Source organism: Hordeum vulgare, chromosome 4H, assembly GCF_904849725.1.
Source record: "Hordeum vulgare subsp. vulgare chromosome 4H, MorexV3_pseudomolecules_assembly, whole genome shotgun sequence".
In the NCBI taxonomy this organism is placed as follows: Eukaryota; Viridiplantae; Streptophyta; class Magnoliopsida; order Poales; family Poaceae; genus Hordeum; species Hordeum vulgare.
In genome coordinates this window covers 226,731,877-226,750,738 of record NC_058521.1, presented here as the reverse complement: position 1 = coordinate 226,750,738, position 18,862 = coordinate 226,731,877, and positions in this window count along the sequence as shown.

The following is an 18,862-nucleotide window of genomic DNA, read 5'->3' as shown; positions in this document are numbered from 1 at the left end:
ATTTCTTAGACAACCATACTAACAGCCAATAACATTTCCATCTAGTGAAGATTGGAGTTGCGACATTGTACAAATCCCACAACCAACATCTAGGAATGGAATCCAAAGAAGACTATAAAAGTGTACCCCTAAAATACATCTAGAAAGCACAAGTAGGTCATTTGTCGAGCTGCACTCACCATCTGACAAAATCAATGCAACAGGTGCTGTCATCGAGTGTGAAGGAAACATCAGTGTTCCACTCCTCCTTGCCACTGACCATCCCCACCAGAATGACCTTTAGATCCCCCAACCCAAATAATAAAGTATGTAATAACACAATACCTACAAACAAATAGATCAGGAGAAGCGTGTGGATTGGGTGACTCCTCACTCATGTTGGATCGCCGCTAGATGGATTTGGATCCGTGCCCGCCGCCGAAAAGAGCTGGATCTGTGCCCGCCGTCAGCGACCTCGGAGACTATGAAATCCAGCAATCAGTAGCGCCCCACCCCTTCCGCCTTAATTCGAAGGGTAGCACTGGACGACCATGTCATGAGGGCGGGATTTGAATGGGGATGGGCATGGCATGGGGTAGACAGGGAGAGTCCAGTGTGGGGAAGATGGGGAGGCGCTCGGTGTAGTATAGATGAGGAGGCGCCCGGTGCAGTATAGATGAGGAGGCCCCCGACATGGTGTGGTTCAGCGCCGCCGCCGCAGGTACCGATCTGGAGCAACGGGAGGAGGATAGGTAGAGTGGCGACGGCTGATGGTTCATACGGGAGGATATGGGAGAAGGGAAGTGGAATTCGGGTTAAAAGGGCAGTCTTGAAAATTTTGACTCCCCGCGTAGGCGACTTAAAATTTTCTTTCTCGCACGCGTGCTCTGTTAGTTTTTGTCTATGTTTTTTCATATTGTTGAATACATCTGACTAACAGGGGGGCCACACACATGACACATCAACAAGAGTCATCCGTGACGGTCCAATATTGTGTAAACAGAAAAAATCTAGGCTCGACTAGGCGCACGTGGTTGATCCATGATGGTTTTCATGACGATACCTCACTGTCCATCGTAATATAGCTTACCATTTTGGATCTAGTTTGCATCTTCCTAATCTGCGACGGTTTCCATGACGGTTAAGCAAAACGTCACCCGAAATCTGTCATGGATTAACAAATTTCTTGTAGTGACACTGACGAAGAAATTCGTATTGACGACAGTCCTCAGCCCTCCATTCCTCAAAAAGACACTACACAAGGATCAGCTGCACCAGCTGATGAAACTGCCTCTGTCACCAAGCCAGCTGAGGAAGAGCAAAGTGAAATTCCTCAAGCTGATAAAATTCAAAGTCCTGAGCAAAATCCTCAAAATGAGGAACAGGCTGACCCAACTCCTCCACCTGAGCAAGATGAACCTATTCCTCAGCCTGATGCCCAGCCAGAGCAAGGTCCTCAGCCTGAAGCCCCAGCTGATGAAATTCCTCACCCTGAGGACAGTGCTGAGGAAAATGCACCTGATCAAGACAATGCCTTCGTCGTGCTCAACCCCGAGACTGCAATTGTTGTCTCCCCTCCTGTTCCTCAGCAAAATCTTCAGCCAGTTCAGCGTCAGCCATTCTCCAAGCGACCACAGTTTCAAAAGGAGAACTTCTTTGAAGAACACATGTACTTCATTGGAGAGAATCCCTATGACAAGCATCAAATGAGACATCTGAAGTTTTGGACGAGGACATAGCTGAATTACTATGCCTCTGTGCTGTGTGGAAGAAACAAGATATTCCAGCACAATCATATTCCTCACGTTGAACTTGAAGCAATACCGTGCCTAGCTCCAGTCCTCAATGTCCTCCATGAAGCTAGTCTGCTGCCAATATGCTCCGACATCTCGGATTGGAACAGTGAGCTCATTCTTCAGTTTTATGACACTCTTCACATATCTAGCGGCCCTGAAGACATTAACACCCGGGTGTTTGATTGGATGACACAAAACACTCACTACAAGGCTCCTGCTACTGATCTCCTCCGTGAACTGCCTGTATCAATTCCCTCAGAGGAGGCTGTGAAGCTTTACGGTGAGCGTGGGCTACCCAACGGGATGATGGAAGTCCTCATGAAGCCTTTGGCTGAAGGACAATCACCAAGAAAAACCTTCCTCGTCCACGAGCTCAAATATACACCAAGGTCTGTTTACAGAATCCTCTGCAGTGTGCTCGCGTCCATCAAAGGCCATGATGATGAAGAAGATGTTGTGGGTATCAAGAAGAATATTCTCTTCAACATGATCCATGGTATTCCTATCAACATACATGATTTCTTCTTGACGACTTTGGCCGACAGTGTTATGTGTCCATTTGATCACAATATATATGCCCCATGGATCATGAGATTCATCAGCACAAGGAGAGGCATCAACTTCCATGCTGATTTCCAAAACCATGTTGGTTATATGCCTTCTATCTGGGTCAACAAGAAGACTTTGGAGCCTGTTGAAGGAAAAGGCAAGTCAGTGATTGATGAAGGTAGTAGGCCCCTTGATGGCCAGTTCAGAGAGCCAGAAGCTTATTCTTCATGGGATTATACTGAGACTCGCCCGGCAAGCCCCGTTCCTCCTCGCGTGATGAATATAAGAGAGCTCCTCCTCAGTCTTGACCAGAAGGTGGATCGCAATCACAAGTGGGTCAAACACCAGTTTGGCGCCATTGTGAAAACCCTCACTGAAACTCAGAACTCTATGAAGCATAACCATCACTATCTGCATGAGGTTATTGATCGCACTTGGGCTACACTTGCTCATCTAAAGACTCAGACAGAGCTTGAAGAAATGGACTTTGAGCGAGACTTTGACTGGTCGTGGCCTCCCAAGAAGAAATTCAGGCCCATTCCAGTTCCAGACCTTGAAGACAGTTCCTTTTCATCATTCCGCACTGCTGAAACTGATTAAAGAACAGCTGGACACTGCTACCGGTCCAAGGAAGACGACTACTCCCAAGAAGCATCACGCCTCTTCATTAACCGCAAAGAAGTGAAGTCTTCATGGGCGTTAGTCCTCAGTTTGTCCCATTTTTTTCACTTTATGACAAAGGGGGAGAAACTTGAGAGTTAGTCCTCAAGCGGGATATTTTGGGGCTTATGAACTATATTTAAGTTACAAACTCTTGGCTCTTCTGAAGTTTTTATGTAATGAGTTGTAACTTAAGCCCGATGGTACTCTCACGCTTTTGAACGTTTTTCTTCGCATGCTTATTCCTCAGGTTTTTAATGCACGCATGCTGGAATTCATCAGATACCATTTGTCATCATGCATCTTCATTTTCTTCATACTATATGTTACATGTATGCATGATTTACAAGACTTAGGGCGAGATCTCCATGATACAAATCATCAATGTGCATTTGCTATAGAAAGCAAAATCCTCAAGATATGCACATCTTTAGGGGGAGTCTCTCTGTATCTTGATGTAAAATTCCTCAATTGAGTATTTAAACTTCATATTGTTATCCCTATTGAAGACTTAACCTAATTGTCATCAACCACCAAAAAGGGGGAGATTGTAAGTGCATCTAGTGCCCCTTAGTGATTTTGGTGGTTTGAAGACTTATAGGTTAAGTATCTAATGTGTTTATGAGTGTACAGAGGATCTATAAGTCACCGAGGAGTTTGAGATATTTGATGAATATCGGCCCCTAAAAATGTATATCTTTAGTTGAAGAAATTGGTCTGAAGCTGCAGAATTGAATCGCGAAGAATCTGTGATGAAATTGATATTCTTCATGAAGATATTGAAATTGAGGAATTCGGTGTGTCCTGAAGAAAATCATTTTGAAGACTTTGAAGCATGAAGATTTACTCTTTCTGTTTTATTTTCTTCACACTTGAGTAATAGGAACACCGTACTGTTAGAGGGGGTCGAAGTTACACTTTGGAATGAATTTCCTTATGATGCCCAACCCAAGCCTAATCCTACCAAAAGCCTCAAGTGAGGACTACGAGTGACATGAGGACTCTCACAGTTGAGGGTTTCGGCCGTTTCGATAGCCACGCCAAGTCATTGGTCTTATCCACACCAACGGTCATATTATTTAAGGGCATTAGTGTCAAATCATGTTGGGATGCTCCCAGGCTATAAATAGCCGCCCCCCACAACCATTAGCTGGTTGCCTGCTCCGTTAGGAACTAACACTTGTCACAAGAGCAACCCAAATTCCTCAGAGTCTTCGAGAGTAATTCATCAGTGAGGAAATACCCCATACACCAAAACCACAAACCAAACCTAGTGATTGAGCATCACTGAAGAAGTTGTTCCTATGTGGAAATGAAGCCTTTTACCTTTGAGGACTGTGCATGCTCCAGACGGTTAGGCGTCATGGTCTAGAGCTTTCCAGCAGTCAATTGTGGATCGCCCGGTGACCAAGTTTGTGAGGGTTTGGAAGTCTGCCCTAAATACTAACCACGAGTGCTGGGCGAGGACTGTGTGTTCTTAGCCCGAGGAGAACACGGTAGGGACTGTGTGTCCTTTGGTTTCAATACCAATCCGCTCCAAACCAGATGTACGACTGTCACAGCAGTTGGAACTGGGTCATCAACTACTGTCTTCGCTGAGAAACGGGTTCTAATTCCTCAACTCCTTACTTTCCTTAGATTATGTGTTGATGACTTTCACTGTTACTGTTTGAAGAATTTGCTGAAGACTTTCTCTGAAATTCATCAACCCCAAATTCTTCACGCTAGTTAATCCTCATCTGTTTTCTGCGTGCCTGCTCACTGTGCAATCTATTTTCACATTTCTCTCACTGAAAAACTACTGTTGTGAAACTTTGCACTTCTGATCCTTTACTGTTTCCGCTGTAAGTTAGTGATCAGTGAGGAATTTCCTGAGTGATGAAATTCTAAAAATCTCCTATTCAGCCCCCTCTAGTCGATATAACGCACTTTCAAGACCCCTTCGAGATTGGACCTCTGTTTGTTTTCTTCTCTCGTTCGTGTATGTTTTCTAGCATTCCAATGTGTCTTAAATATTTGAAGATCTCTATCTCCAATTAGAATGAAATTTTGAGAGGATTCTTATAAGGAAAGTATCTTTCTTTCCGCGAAAGAAGGGTTCCAACCTCCTTATGAGTTGGCTATGAGGCAAGCCGGTGCGCCAGGGAGTGGGCACACTTGTAGCATTGCGGGAAACTAGTAGGCCCCGGCCATTGGTTCTTTCAGGTATTTTTTATATATTTGATAAAAATCTCTAGTAATTCTACACAATTTTGAGAACTTTTATTTTCTACACAAAAGCAACACCACGATAATTCTGTTGAAAACAATGTCAGTCCGGGTTAGTTATATTATATCATATAAAATTGCATCGAAACCATACAATTTTTTTGTAAACATGTTTAAATATGGCATGAATACTTCATAAATTATTGATATGTTTTAGGCATATTATCATTAGAAGCTTACTTACTTCTCGGCCTTGAGTAGGTAACTGATAAAAGAAATAATATATGAAGTGTGAATGCTAAGATAGTGTATAAGTTTCACCAATGATGGTTTCAAACACTTTTGTTGCATCAGTATATATCATAAACACAAGCTCGTCTCATAAATCTTCTCATGATCAAGTAGCAAGATATTCACATATTTAGAGTGTAGATCATAAAACTTCTTTGAAACCAACAAACGATGTTCTTAGTCATCAAACAATTACATTTTATCTTATTTTCAGGAAGGGTCTATGTAAGAGCTTTGTTTTTGCATATTCCACATACGTAACTATAATTTAGTCTTCCATGATTGGTGACACTGAAAGCATATTTTAGAACAAACAGTTTCTGTCAAACACATAGGAAGGTAGGGCTTAATGTTTCGCCTCCCGAATTATTTATCTCAGGGATAATGTTAATAATAATGACTCATGATTACTTATATTCAACTGGACATTTGTGCCTAGATCATTCACTACCACATGAAGCTTGCCCACTAAAGCATAAATAGAGAAGAATAGGGACGAACATTACTTAATCTTGCATAAAATTAAATATAGAAAAGTAAAAGATAGGATGTCATGAATTTTGTATTTTAAGATGAGGAAGTTCTTAAAGGAAATGAATGTCACTTTATATTCCCCTTGTGATAGCAACATTTATTATGGAGTCTGCCGCTTTTATTTCTTCACATTCTCAAGTTTGTTCAAAGTTTATTTCCCCTTCCAATAAAAGATTGTACATATTTAGGAGCATTATTTATTGATTTTTGTATTGGTGACATCTTACTTAAAGGATATTATGGAATCCCCAAGTATATATTGTGGCCTCAAATAACAAGAACCTAGGTTTATAGATTTTTGGATTCACAAGTAGTGTCTCTAGTTAGTATGAATTATCGGCTAGCAAAAGAACTTAAGAAAGCACCACATGTTTGCGGATCAATGACAATATAACTTCTATGTGAGTATAATTAAACATAACCCAATACATTTTCTTCCTTGTCCAACGTCACATATTTGATCAAGTTTCAAAATAATTAATGGGGGCTCGCAATCATAGAACATGTCCAAGATAGTATATTTATATGTGAAATCTCTCTTTCTTCAATATTCTTTCATGAATTGTTCAAGTGACCAATGAAATGTTTGTTAACTTCCAATAAATTTTACCCCTTATACTCCTAGTATGTTAAGTCATTACTCCCCATGGGACAAGCATATAAAGCATATATAATTTCATACTTATAAGATTCAATTGATATGACATTTTATCTTTGTATATAAGTGAAGCACAAGTGTAAAGATCAAACTACTCTCAAAAGATATAAGTGAAGATCAAGAAGTAGTCAAGCAACTAACTAGCTATGTTAGGGATATCTCTCAATAAATATGTTCAGATCTGAGAATTGATTTTAAATGGGAAAGAGAACAAAAGTCACTCCAAGAATAGCACATATCAAGTGAACAAATTAAAACTTAGGTTCAACATTGGCTAATCGATAGTTGTTGACAAACAAATGTGCGATGCCCCCCAAGCTAAGATGCTTGAGAATTATTGTAATATAGACATGGGGAGACTTGGGCATCACCAAGATTGAACTTTTGTGTCTTGTTTATTCCTTTCATATCGTGGTTTCACCTAAGTCCCAAAAACTTTATCTACACAAAACTTGAAAAGAACTCGTGAGACAGGTAAGTACTCATAAGAATAAATCAACACTTCATGTACTACCCAGACAATTTTAATAATAATTTTTAAACATTAGGTACTATTTACTATCATTTCCAAAATTTACATCTACCAATATAAGCCATGAAAAATCTACGATAAGTAGATAACAAAACTATGACAACAATATGTCCAAAGAGAATAGTTTGTAGAAATTAATATAAGAAGTGTACTTTTGTATCTCCAAAAATGATTAAACTTAGGACATCATAAATAATTTGTATGGAAGTAATTTGTAAAAAATTCAGGAACTTTCCACATCTAGTAAAATAATAAAATTCAAACACTACAACAAAAGTTTCTGTTTTTATGTAGCACACATCAAACATACAATTCAAGTATCTTCAAGGAATTTCTTGATACTTTTTATTAGAAAACATTACTATAATACAAGAAAACAAATTTTAACACAATGAAATATGTATCCAACCAAAACATATATTATGTGACGAATAAAAATATAGCGCCAAGTGAGATATACCGATAGTCTTGAAGATAAATGAGAGGATGCCTTCTGTGGCATCCCGAAGATTAGTTGCATGACTCTTCCTTGAATATTAACTTCGGGTGCCTTGGGCATCCCCAAGCTTAGTGTCTTGACACTCCTTATTCTCCTCACATCAGTATCTCACCCCAAAATTGAAAACTTCAATCAAGCAAAACTTAAAGGACTTATGAGATGGGTTAGTGTGATAATGATAGATCATTCACTTAGGTACTCCCAAGACAAGATTCATAATTGTTATCACATAATACCTATAGTTTTCTATCATTTCCTTAACTTATATGAATCACTAAAATGAGCAACCTATGCATGAAAATAAAAATATATCAAAAATAGAAAAACCTGTAAAGATATGAACTTACTTCCCTATCTCTAAAAATTCTGAAAATAAGGATAAATTAGGCAATTTGCACAGAAAACTATGTCAGAATTTCAGAATATTTAGCACAAACTCAAACTAACGAGTAGCCACACTATCCCAAAGCCTCTAATTGACAAATTATTTCTATGGTATAATGGTATATACAAGGGGATAATTATTTTTTGAGAAACTTCCATGAAAAATGTACATTATTTTCATGAGCATGAACACTAGTATTCAAGGTCGACCCTGACTTGTCCAATGCATAACTTTCCAATCGCTTCTCTTTAAGAGGCAAGTATTTTTTTTGTATTTGCATTTTTAATTTTTTTGTTTCACCCGTAATTAAATAAAAAATTAGTAAAAAGGAAAAATATACTCTACTTAGTGAAGAAATCAAACAAGCATATACAAAAATATTAACCCGAAGTTATTGCTCCCCGGGCAACGACGCTAGAAAAAAGCTTGGTAATCCCCAAGTGCAAGAAATCATTATAGCAGTTTCCTAAGAAGGAATTGGTAACTATGGAGTGTCGGAACCACAAGATTCTAAAGATAAGATCAATATTCTCTCAAGTCCTATTGCCACTAATACGACTCTACATACATTGAGTATTTCGTTTAATCTAGAAACAAGAAATAAAATTACATTGTAGGTACAAAGAGGATTGCTTTGCATGATATCGGAGAACTGAAAGATGAAAACAGGTGTTTCTACATAAAGTTAGAATAATTTACAATATGTTACAAATAACGAGTGTGGAATGATGATGGTATGGTGTGGGTAATTGTCCTTGGGAATTGATAACAAGATCGGTAATCATTATTGCAATTTTATATGAGGGACAGGCTTGAGATAAGAAACTTTCCGTACTTAGATCATATATACTTATGATTGGACCTCTAGCAACCATCCGCAACTACTAGAAATCATTAAGGTAAACCCAACAAATACCATTAAGTATCAAGTCCCCTTTACTCCCATACGAAGCAACCACCTTACTTGGCTGTAAGCTTTTGTCACTCTAGCCACCCACTATAAGCAAATCATAAACGTATTGCAACACCTACATCGAGAATCCCTCAAATGTGCATGGCACGAAAGGCACCATAGGATAGCACCAATAATATGAAATGCAACTCAAACCAATCATGATCATTAATCAACTCAATAGACAAAATAAATATACTCAAACATCATAGGATGGGGACACATCATTGGATAATAATACGTGGCATAAAGCTCCATGTTAAAGTAGGGGCTAACAGCAGGGTGCGGGAGAATCGACCACTGAAAAGAGATGGGGAAGGTTATGAAGATGATGATGTTGATGAAGATGATCACCGCGGCGATGGTTCCCCCAGCACACCGGCACCACCGTGAGAGAGGGGGGAGACTCCCCATGTAGCTTCCTCCTAGATGGCCTCCCCCTAGATTGGTAGAGGTTCTCACCTCTGATCCTTGTCTTACATGGTGCTCGGAGGGGCGAGAGCCCCTTCCAGATTGGATCTATCTCTTTGTTTTCTTCTCTGGTCTGCATCTGTTTTTTGCCGTTTGATCATTTCTTAAATATCTGGACACCCATAACTCCAATTAGGCTGCAATTTTGAGGGGAACTTCATGTGGAAAATAAATTTCGTGTGGCAGAAGACGGCTCCAACTGGTTTATGAGGTGCCCATAAGGTAACCTGGCGCGCATTTTTATATAGTCCATAAAAAATCTCTAGATTGTTTTGCTCAATTTTGAGAACTTCTATATTTTACACAAAAACAACACCACTGTAATACCGCGGAAAACGATGGTAGTACAGGTTAGTTCTATTAGATCGTATAAAAGGGTATCCAAACCATACAAGAGTATTGTAAACGTGTGTAAATATGGCATGAATATGTCATAAATTTTCGATATGTTCGAGACATGTCATGGGGTGGGAATCGAGGAGTCTCCAATATTCCCTTTAGACAATACCTTTTATAAATACACCATAAATACTACAGAAGCAAAAGATTGACAACCCAAGGCCCCATAATGCGAGATGACCAGATTCCAGGTGGCAAGGTGTTAGAGCATATTTCTTCGTATGTGGTTTTGGTAATTGATGATAATCCCTATGGACTAGTTGTTGCCTTAAGTTATATTCGAATGTTTTGTCCATAGAAACTTCTCAAAGTCCATGTGTTCATTTCAAGGAGTTTATATGATGAACAAGGTGGTATTCAAGGTATTATCGAAAGATTGGTCAAAAAGACACAAGGTTGATCAATAATAAGTCAAAGAGTAAATCAAGTTGATCAACTAACAAAGCATACAAGATGTACTGTCGGTGCACTAGAGATTGGGGTCTCCTGTGCCCCAGACTTGTGCACGGGCACCAGCAACACCCTTGGCGGAAATACACGAAGAAGGACCGATGGGAAGATAACCCAGGCTGTGCAAGATCACACGCCTCTAAGAGCATGAAGAACCAGCCCAGGCTACAAGGCCCCGACAAGCCCTCCTTGCGGGGAAGACCCACAAGGCCCCGGCAAGCCCTCTTTAGCGGGAAGGCTTGCAAGGCCCCGGCAAGCACTCCTTGCCGGGAATACATCGAAGACCCCGGCAAGCCCTTCTTGCCAGGAATAAGAGTTAGGCCACACGCAAGGGCGCCAGGCCGACAGGCTCCCTTCACCCACCAGGTGTCCCTCTTGTTATAGTGCCACCGACCGCCACCACTCCAGCACATCCCTCATGCGCCAGCACAAAGCCCAGGTGTCTGTACACCTGGGTACGTGTTGATGCCACCTTGATGCAGGTCAGGGTACATGACAAGGCATTAGATGCCCCTGACACTACGGTAGATAGATAGCGGTGAACCCTGTTCACTATGCAACTCGTGAACCCACTTCAGAGCACTATTGGTGACCCCTTTGCCTATAAAGGAAGCCCAAAGCCCAGTTCTAGGGGTTGGAACTTTTGGGGTTTAGACTCTTTGATCACGAGTCGAAAGGTAATTACTGTAGCTAGTAACCCTACAGTAAGCACACAATACAACAAACAAAGCAGGAGTAGGGTTTTATGCGCCTAGCGGCCGGTACCTGGGTAAAAGACCTTGCCGGTGCTGATCGCTAGTTCCGCTCTTAGCGCCACCTCTCTTCCTCCGCTCAACGATCAAGGGATCCTTGGAATTTCCAATAGGTGTCGTTTTCCCGACATCTTTTGCGCGCCACGTAGGGGGGCTGTCGAGAGCTTTTTTCGCAAATTTAAGCAAGCTCTGCACCAGTTCTTGGGAAGTTGAGCGCACCACCACGGTTCCCCAAAGAGGGACGCAACTGTGGTCGCTCCACTTTGCTATGGCCTCCTAATGCGTGCGCAAGCGCAGGCCCAGGAGGTGGAGACCCTGAGCTCGATGACATCAGGCTGATGTGCCACTCTAGGACAGTGCATTGCTATCGAGGTTTTGCCTGGTGGCTTCGGTGAGGCTTCCGGCGCATACTTCGGCGGACGCACCTCTGCGGAGTGATGCATAGCCATCAAGGATGCGCCAACAGGCACCGAAGCACCGGCACGCACTCCAGCAAACTTTTTCTACCCTGGAAGCATCACGTCGCCACCGAAGATGCGCTCTGGGGCTCCCCCAGAACGTCCTGGCAAAAGAGAAAAAGGATTTATTCCCCGGCAACCCCTTTGCTATGTGATATGGAAAGACTATCGGCAAGAACGCCGGGGAGGTTGTCGGGAGGGTGTAACATACTGCTTGCCATGGATCTGAGTCCCCGGCAAAAGATCCACGCGTCGCGAGAAGAAGTGCCGCGACACAACAGATAAGTGATAAAAATTCTAGATGAAATTTTCGAGTATATAGGATGCTTCCTTTTCTAGAAATCCCAATCTTTGTTCGAGAAACCCGTGCGCACATGGAACCGGCTCCGACGTCCCTTCTAGCCCCATTCTTTTCCGCGTAGTGCTGGTCCAGAAGGAGCCAGCATGGGTTGCGCCGGGGGCCTTGCTGCTTTTATCTTCTTGAACTTCTGTCCGGCAAGGATGTCCCTCGCCAACAGACAATATCGTAGGTTAGAGTAGTAAAAATCATCCATGTAATATGTCTGAGTTTGTCTCAAACAGATGAATGAAATGGTGATGGTAAGACCGATGGTCAGTCCGAGGTCAGATCCTCGTACCCAGGCTTAGCCTTCCGAGGGTATGACCCATACCCGCTGTCGCTACCGTCTGTCCTGTCCTCGTCGCCCTCGCGCGAGGAAAGGCTCCCAGTCCGGCTCGAGCTCTCTTTGCAGCAGCTGAGGCGCACACCTGAGCTCCCGTATATCTTGATGGAGAGCAGGTTGTTCGCCATCATCTTGATGCGAAGAACGTGCCCATCCGAGATATTATGGGCACGAGGAAAGCACTTCTACCTGCGGCCGAGGAACAGGAGCCAAGGCCCCGGTTGCTCTACGGCCAGCGATACAACATCGTTGCTGCAGCCATGCACGCGAAACCACAATATCGGGAGCTTCTCTTTGCTCATCACCTGGGTGTAGGCGATAGGGAGTTGAAGCCGGGTCCTGATGCGACCTTGCATTTTGACAAGGAACTCTAGGGGAGTCCTTTCAACATGAGTCCCCGCGGGAATAAACGTGGGAGAAGATGGGGGTGCTGGAGTGGCATTCCGCCTTCCCTGGCCGCGGCCTTCGCGGCAACCGTGCCCCCTCGCCCCTCCGCCACCTCGGGTGCTCGGGCTGCCCTCCGCAGCTACGACACCTGAAGCAGTGGCATGATCCCAACGGGATCCTCTCCCCGCCCTGGCGGTCGATGGTGGCCTCCCTCATCCCCTAGCCATGGTTAGGGGCGAGCGCCACCTGAAGCTATGGAAGATGATGCAAAAACAAGCTAGGGATGCTGAGTGTTTCCGGAGTTGGATGGATGAGCGAAACCCCCTCTTAAACCCCCTAATTTATAGGGAAAGGCACGCGGGCTAGCTCTCCTCACTCCATAAACCGCCGCCCCTCTTGCCCAATCGCCCCTAATCTTGGGCGAACAGGGAACCGACCTGCTGCACCAATGCATGCGGGGCGGGCCCTGCCACGACTGCGACATTTAAGGCCACGATCGCCACTTTCTTGACTGTTACTGCGCATGCCTTACGCGTGGCAGTAATGTTTCGGGAGGTGGGACGGCCACTGTGCGCACGCCTCTCCACCTCGCACACTCAATGCGCGACGTACACCACTTTGGGCCTGGCCCAACGATGCCTGGCGCGTGGGTGTCAATGACCCGGGGGCTCCCGTCGGTGCACTAGAGACTGGGGTCTCCTGTGCCCCATACTAGTGCATGGGCGCCAGCAACAGCCTTGGTGGCAATACACAAAGAAGGACTGACGGGAAGATAACCCAGGCTGCGCAAGATCACACCCCTCCAAGACTGTGAAGAACCAGCCCAGGCTACAAGGCCCTGACAAGCCTTCCTTGCTGAAAAGACCCACAAGGCCCCGGCAAGCCCCCCTTGCCGGGAGGACTTGCGAGGCCCCAGCAAGCCCTCCTTGCCGGGAAGATGTCCAAGGGCCCGACAAGCCCTCCTTGTCGGGAAGACGGGTTAGGCCGCAGGCAAGGGCTCCATACCTGCAGGCTCCCTTAGCCTGCCAGGTCTCCCTCATGTTATAGTGCCATCCACCGCCACCGCTCCAGTGCATCCCTCATGCGCCAGCACAAAGCCCAAGTGTTAATACACCTGGGTACGTGTCGATGCCACCTTGATGCGGATCAGGGGGGCTGACAAGGTATTTAGTGCGCCTGACACTTCAGTAGATAGATAGAAGTGATCCTTGTTCACTATGCAACTTCTGAACCCACTTCTGAGCACTGTTGGATACCCCTTTGCCTATAAAAGGAGGCCCAAAGCTCAGTTCTAGGGGTTGTACCTTTTGGAGTTTAGACTCTTTGATCAGCAGCCGAAAGGCAATTACTGTAGCAAGTAACTCTACAGTAAACACCCAATACAACAAACAAAGCAGGAGTAGGGCATTATGCGCCAAGCGGCCTGAACCTGGGTAAAATACATTGCCGGTGCTGATCGCTAGTTCCGCTCTTGGCACAACCTCTCTCCCTCCGCTGAACAATCAAGGGATCCTTGGAGTTTCCCATAGGTGTCGTTTTCCTGACATGTACCGAGAGGTATCAAGTGATCCCATGGTATGTTAAGCATTAGCCATTATGCTTGTGTGCACTAACCCATGATCTTCGTGAGAGTTCTATGCGGGGTTAGGTGTGTTTTCATGGGCTTGTGTCAAGAGGAAGATATCATTTGACCCCTTAAGGATGACATCAAATGGTGATCGTCATGAAATTGCGTGTGCAAGTTCAAGTGGAGCATCACGATGATATCATGCTTGAAGCTTGTCATCCATTGTGGTGGCAATGGACTTGTGAATATGTGTTGAAGAATGGCTCACCCATAGTGAGTATGGGGGTGCAATGAACCAGTCTTCATCACGCCAACACAATCAATGAAGGTGGTCCATCTTGAGGGAGTCAAGATCATCATAATCTAGCTCAAGCTGACTATGTGCAAGGTATAAGTTTGCCCTTGATAGGTTTTTCTATTTTATGATAATTTGACGTATTGTCAAGGGGGGCTATCAAGTGAGTAGCTTGATGGTATCATTTTTTGAGAGCTCAAACCATTTGCATCCTCGCATCATATTTCTTGGTTCTTTTTTGTTGTTTCTCTTTCTGAGTATTACATCTTATGGTCATCTTCATGACAAGCTCGAATTCACCAAAAATGGAGTACATATGCATCTTCTATGATATTTTCGATGTTGGAGTTTTTGGCGATTATTCATTCATAGAGGTTTCAAATATCTATATCATTGGCATTTTTCTACTACCTCTTCTTGCTATAACCATTCATTGTTTGGATACTATTTTTCGTCTGCTATCTAACAAGCTTGAATTTTCTCAACTCAGAGCTCGTATGCGAAAGCTATGGTTGTTCTTGTCTTAACTATTTTACACTCACAGGTTGTACTGGTTCTAATAGAGGTTGTACGAGTTGACCGGCACAACCATTGATTGGAGCGGTTGTACCGCTCTAGAATTGGTCTGGAGGTTGTACCGGCCATGTACAGCTCTACCACCAGACTAGTTTGTGTTTTGGTGTAGTGGTTGGGCGGTTGTATTGCTATATTAAATAGCCCTGTTGTACCGCCTCCATCACCGGTTGTACCGCCCGTTTCTAATTATACACATAACGGGAAGATTTGTGGGGACCTATTTAAGGGGGTCTTCCTCCCCAATGGTTCCCCATCATTACAGCCGTGTTTTCCCCCCATTGTTGACCTTGTTAGAGCTTGCTAACTCTCAATCCCTCCAATGATTCTTGCTAGTTCCTGAGGGAAAAGAGAGAGGAGATCTAGATCCACATTTCCACTAGTCACTTTCTCCTCTATGTGAGGGGAACCCCTTGAATCTTGATCTTGGAGTTCTTTGTCAGCCCCTTGTTCTTCCTCTCATATTCCTCCATAGCTTTTGTTGTTGTGGAGGGACTTGAGTGTGAGGGACTTGACCACTTTGTGTGTTCTTTCCATTGCATTAGTTGCATCAGTTTGAGTTCTCCACGGTGATACGTGGATGTGAAAAGTTTGAGAAGCTTATTACCCTTGGGTACTTGGTACCTAGAAATTGTTCATCGTGGATGCTTTGGCGTCCTAGAAGCTTGGTGGTGCATCGAAGCTCAATCATTAGGGTGTAAAGCTTTGGGCAAGTGTTGGGGTCTCCAATTAGGATGTGGAGATTGACCCGAGCATTTGAGGTCATATCGAAGCCACAATCTCGTGTGGTGAAGCTTCATGGTGTTGTTGGGAGCCTCCAATTAAGTTGTGGAGATTGCCCCAACCATGTTTGTATGGGTTCGGTGACCACCCTCAAGGATCCCTTAGTGGAATCACAACATCTTGCATTGTGCAAGGGTGTGAGGAGATTATGGTGGCCTTAGTGGCATCTTGGGGAGCATTGTGCCTCCACACCATAAGGATGTGAACTACTGGATACATCATCGTCTCCACGAGCCTTGGTTATCTCTTACCCAGGCGCTTTACTTATGCACTTTACTTTGTGATAGCCATATTGTTTCTCGTTATATATCTTGCTTAACGTAAGTTGTTGGTACACATAGGTGAGCCTAGTTGTTTAAGGTTTTGTGCTTGAAAAATTCAAGTTAGTTTTATTCCGGATTTGTTCAAGCCTAAACTGTAATTTTTTAAAGCGCCTATTCACCCCCCTCTAGGCGACATCCACGTTGTTTTACAAGGCTTTAAAAAATCTAGGTTCGACCTCCCCTCTTGTGCTCAACTTCTGCACACACGGGATATAGGCCTGGGGACTACTGTTATTCTAAATAAAACGAGGGTATTGTGGGTCTGGGAAGGACAAAGCCTCGAGGAAGGCCCCGTGATCCATCATCGCCTAAGGGGTGAACCCTAAGAACCCAGCAACCATTATGTGAATATCTATGTGTGGCATCCTACAAGAAACTGAGGGGGAGACATATGAACCAGCATGGTGAGTACTTCAAGGGGCTCCTAGAAGGAGCATACGACAATGATCACACCGAACAAAGGGAAAAGAATCTCGCTACCAGATGAGAGGACTATGACCATACTCATTACATATAACTCAAGCATCGGAGAAGAGACCGGGAGTGAATGACAGGTCGGTATGGATGAACTTTGTTATGGCTCCAATGAAGAATGAGGTCAACTCCAATTGCTACACGGCGGCTTCCCTGTCGTGTATGATGCCACAAGAGTGGTACCCAGACAAGGTCTGACAGCCCGATACCGACGTTCCAGAAGATTCCCCTCTCTTTCCGTTTTCGTCGTGTTTCTATTTTCTTTTGCGCATCATCAGCATTGCATCGGCATCTCCGTTGCGGCCAGTTTTCAAAACTTGCATCCGTTAGTAGTTGCCGGTTCTCGTCGTTGTCCGTTCGGAGCCCAACCGCAGTCGCACGCGCCCGCGGCATCGTTCGAAACCCTGTGTTTTTAAACTGTGCATAAAACTTTCTCTCGTTGAGTTGAAACTTGGCGTGCGGTCTTAATATAGTATAGGTAGGCCGCCTGTCAAGTTTCGTCGCGATCGGAGTCCATCTGGTACCCGAACGGTCGACCGTAGCGGCACCGTATTCGGTCTACCGTCGGACAGTTGTTGGTGTTTTTAAAAATATGTTGTCGGGTGCCCGTTTTCCCTCTCATCTCCGCCTAGCCCCTCTGCACAGTGCACCGACCCTACGCGCGGCCTAGTCCGAAAACCTCCCGGAACCTGAATCATATAGTCGTGACCATTGGGTCCGGATCCACCCCGTTTTACCACAAATAGTCATCGTTTTGTCTACTGGACTCCCTAACCTAGTTATGTCGACCATCCGCTCTAAATTAGAGGGTTGAGATAGACCTAAGCTTAGCCCACCTAATTATTTAAGCAACCAAACCTAGCCCTAGCCTGTCCCATCCAACAAACCCCCACAGCGCCGCCGCTCATTTTGTCCCTCCTCGGGATCGTCCCGATCCAGATCCAGCTGAGATGCCTTTTTTTCCTCTTCAATTTCAGCAGCAACCCAACCAACGAGTTCCTCCTGATCTACCCCATCGCCCGAGGCTCCCGACGGAGCAACAGCAAGGTCCAGGCCAGCGCTCGTTGCCCTCTCGTCGATTCTCCTCCTCCTGAGGCGCCTCCCTCTAATCTCTCCCTCCCGTTCCTCTCGCAGGAACCCGCCAGGATGAAGGGCGCCCGTGCAAGCCGACCTTGCCCGGATCCGCGCCACCGCCGGTGCCCCGCGCCTCCAACCTCCGGGCAGCGCCGGTGTGCCTCGTAGGGGCTACCTGGTTCTCCCCCGAGTTCGCCCCTCCTCCTCCTGTTGTGCTCCTCCTCAAGCAAGTTGGGGGATGCAACATGTAGTAGCTTCGTTTGACCGGGACCCGATGTGAACCATCACCGCGTGGATCAAGCAGGAACCGAGACCGAACGAGCACCTCATCCCAGATCCGGCCTTGCCCAAGCTCTCCGCCGTTGTAGCCACCGACCTGCTCACGTTGACTTGCTGCAAGCTCCACGGCCGGCCGGTCTGGCCCGAGGTAAACCCTCCGCCCCGTGTCATCTATTCCTCAGTCGGAACCGCATCTAGGCACAGCATGCGCCCTAGTCCGACTGGCAGCTGAACCAGCGCCTCATCGAGGAGGTCACGGGATCGAATCCCATGGAGGCCTCAATTGTTTTGCGCTGTGTTTATTTTTTGTCTTTCTCTCATGACCATAGCACCTTGGGCCGATTTCAGCCCTGGGCCACTACACTATAGTCCAATTCGGTCTATTTTTTTTTAACGCCGTGTGATTTTTTTCCGTTTCCATGGACTTTGCTAATTTCACAAAAAGCTTTGTTTTTCAAACGAGCGTAGTTTCTAAACCGTGCATCGGATCAGGGTGATTCAAATTTGTAACTTGTCTAGAATTTCGCGTAGATTACGAATTTAGAACTTGCGTAATTGTTTGACGTCGTTTAGCGCACCATATGCCTAAAAACACGTGTTGTCCTAATATGCTTTGCCCGTAATTTATTTTTCGCGCATATCCGGTTTGACCGAATGCCGTAGATAAAATGTCCATGTTTAGGAGCCTTTTTTCCATGTATTTTAGAGCGGTCATTGGTATTTTTGCGTCTAGGGTTTGCCGGTAGTTTATTTTCCGTGTCTAGGATTATTTCTCGCATTTTCGTGTGGCATTATTTTGTTGTTGCAACCCCACATATTTTATATGTTTTCGGGGTAGAAAAACCCATGGG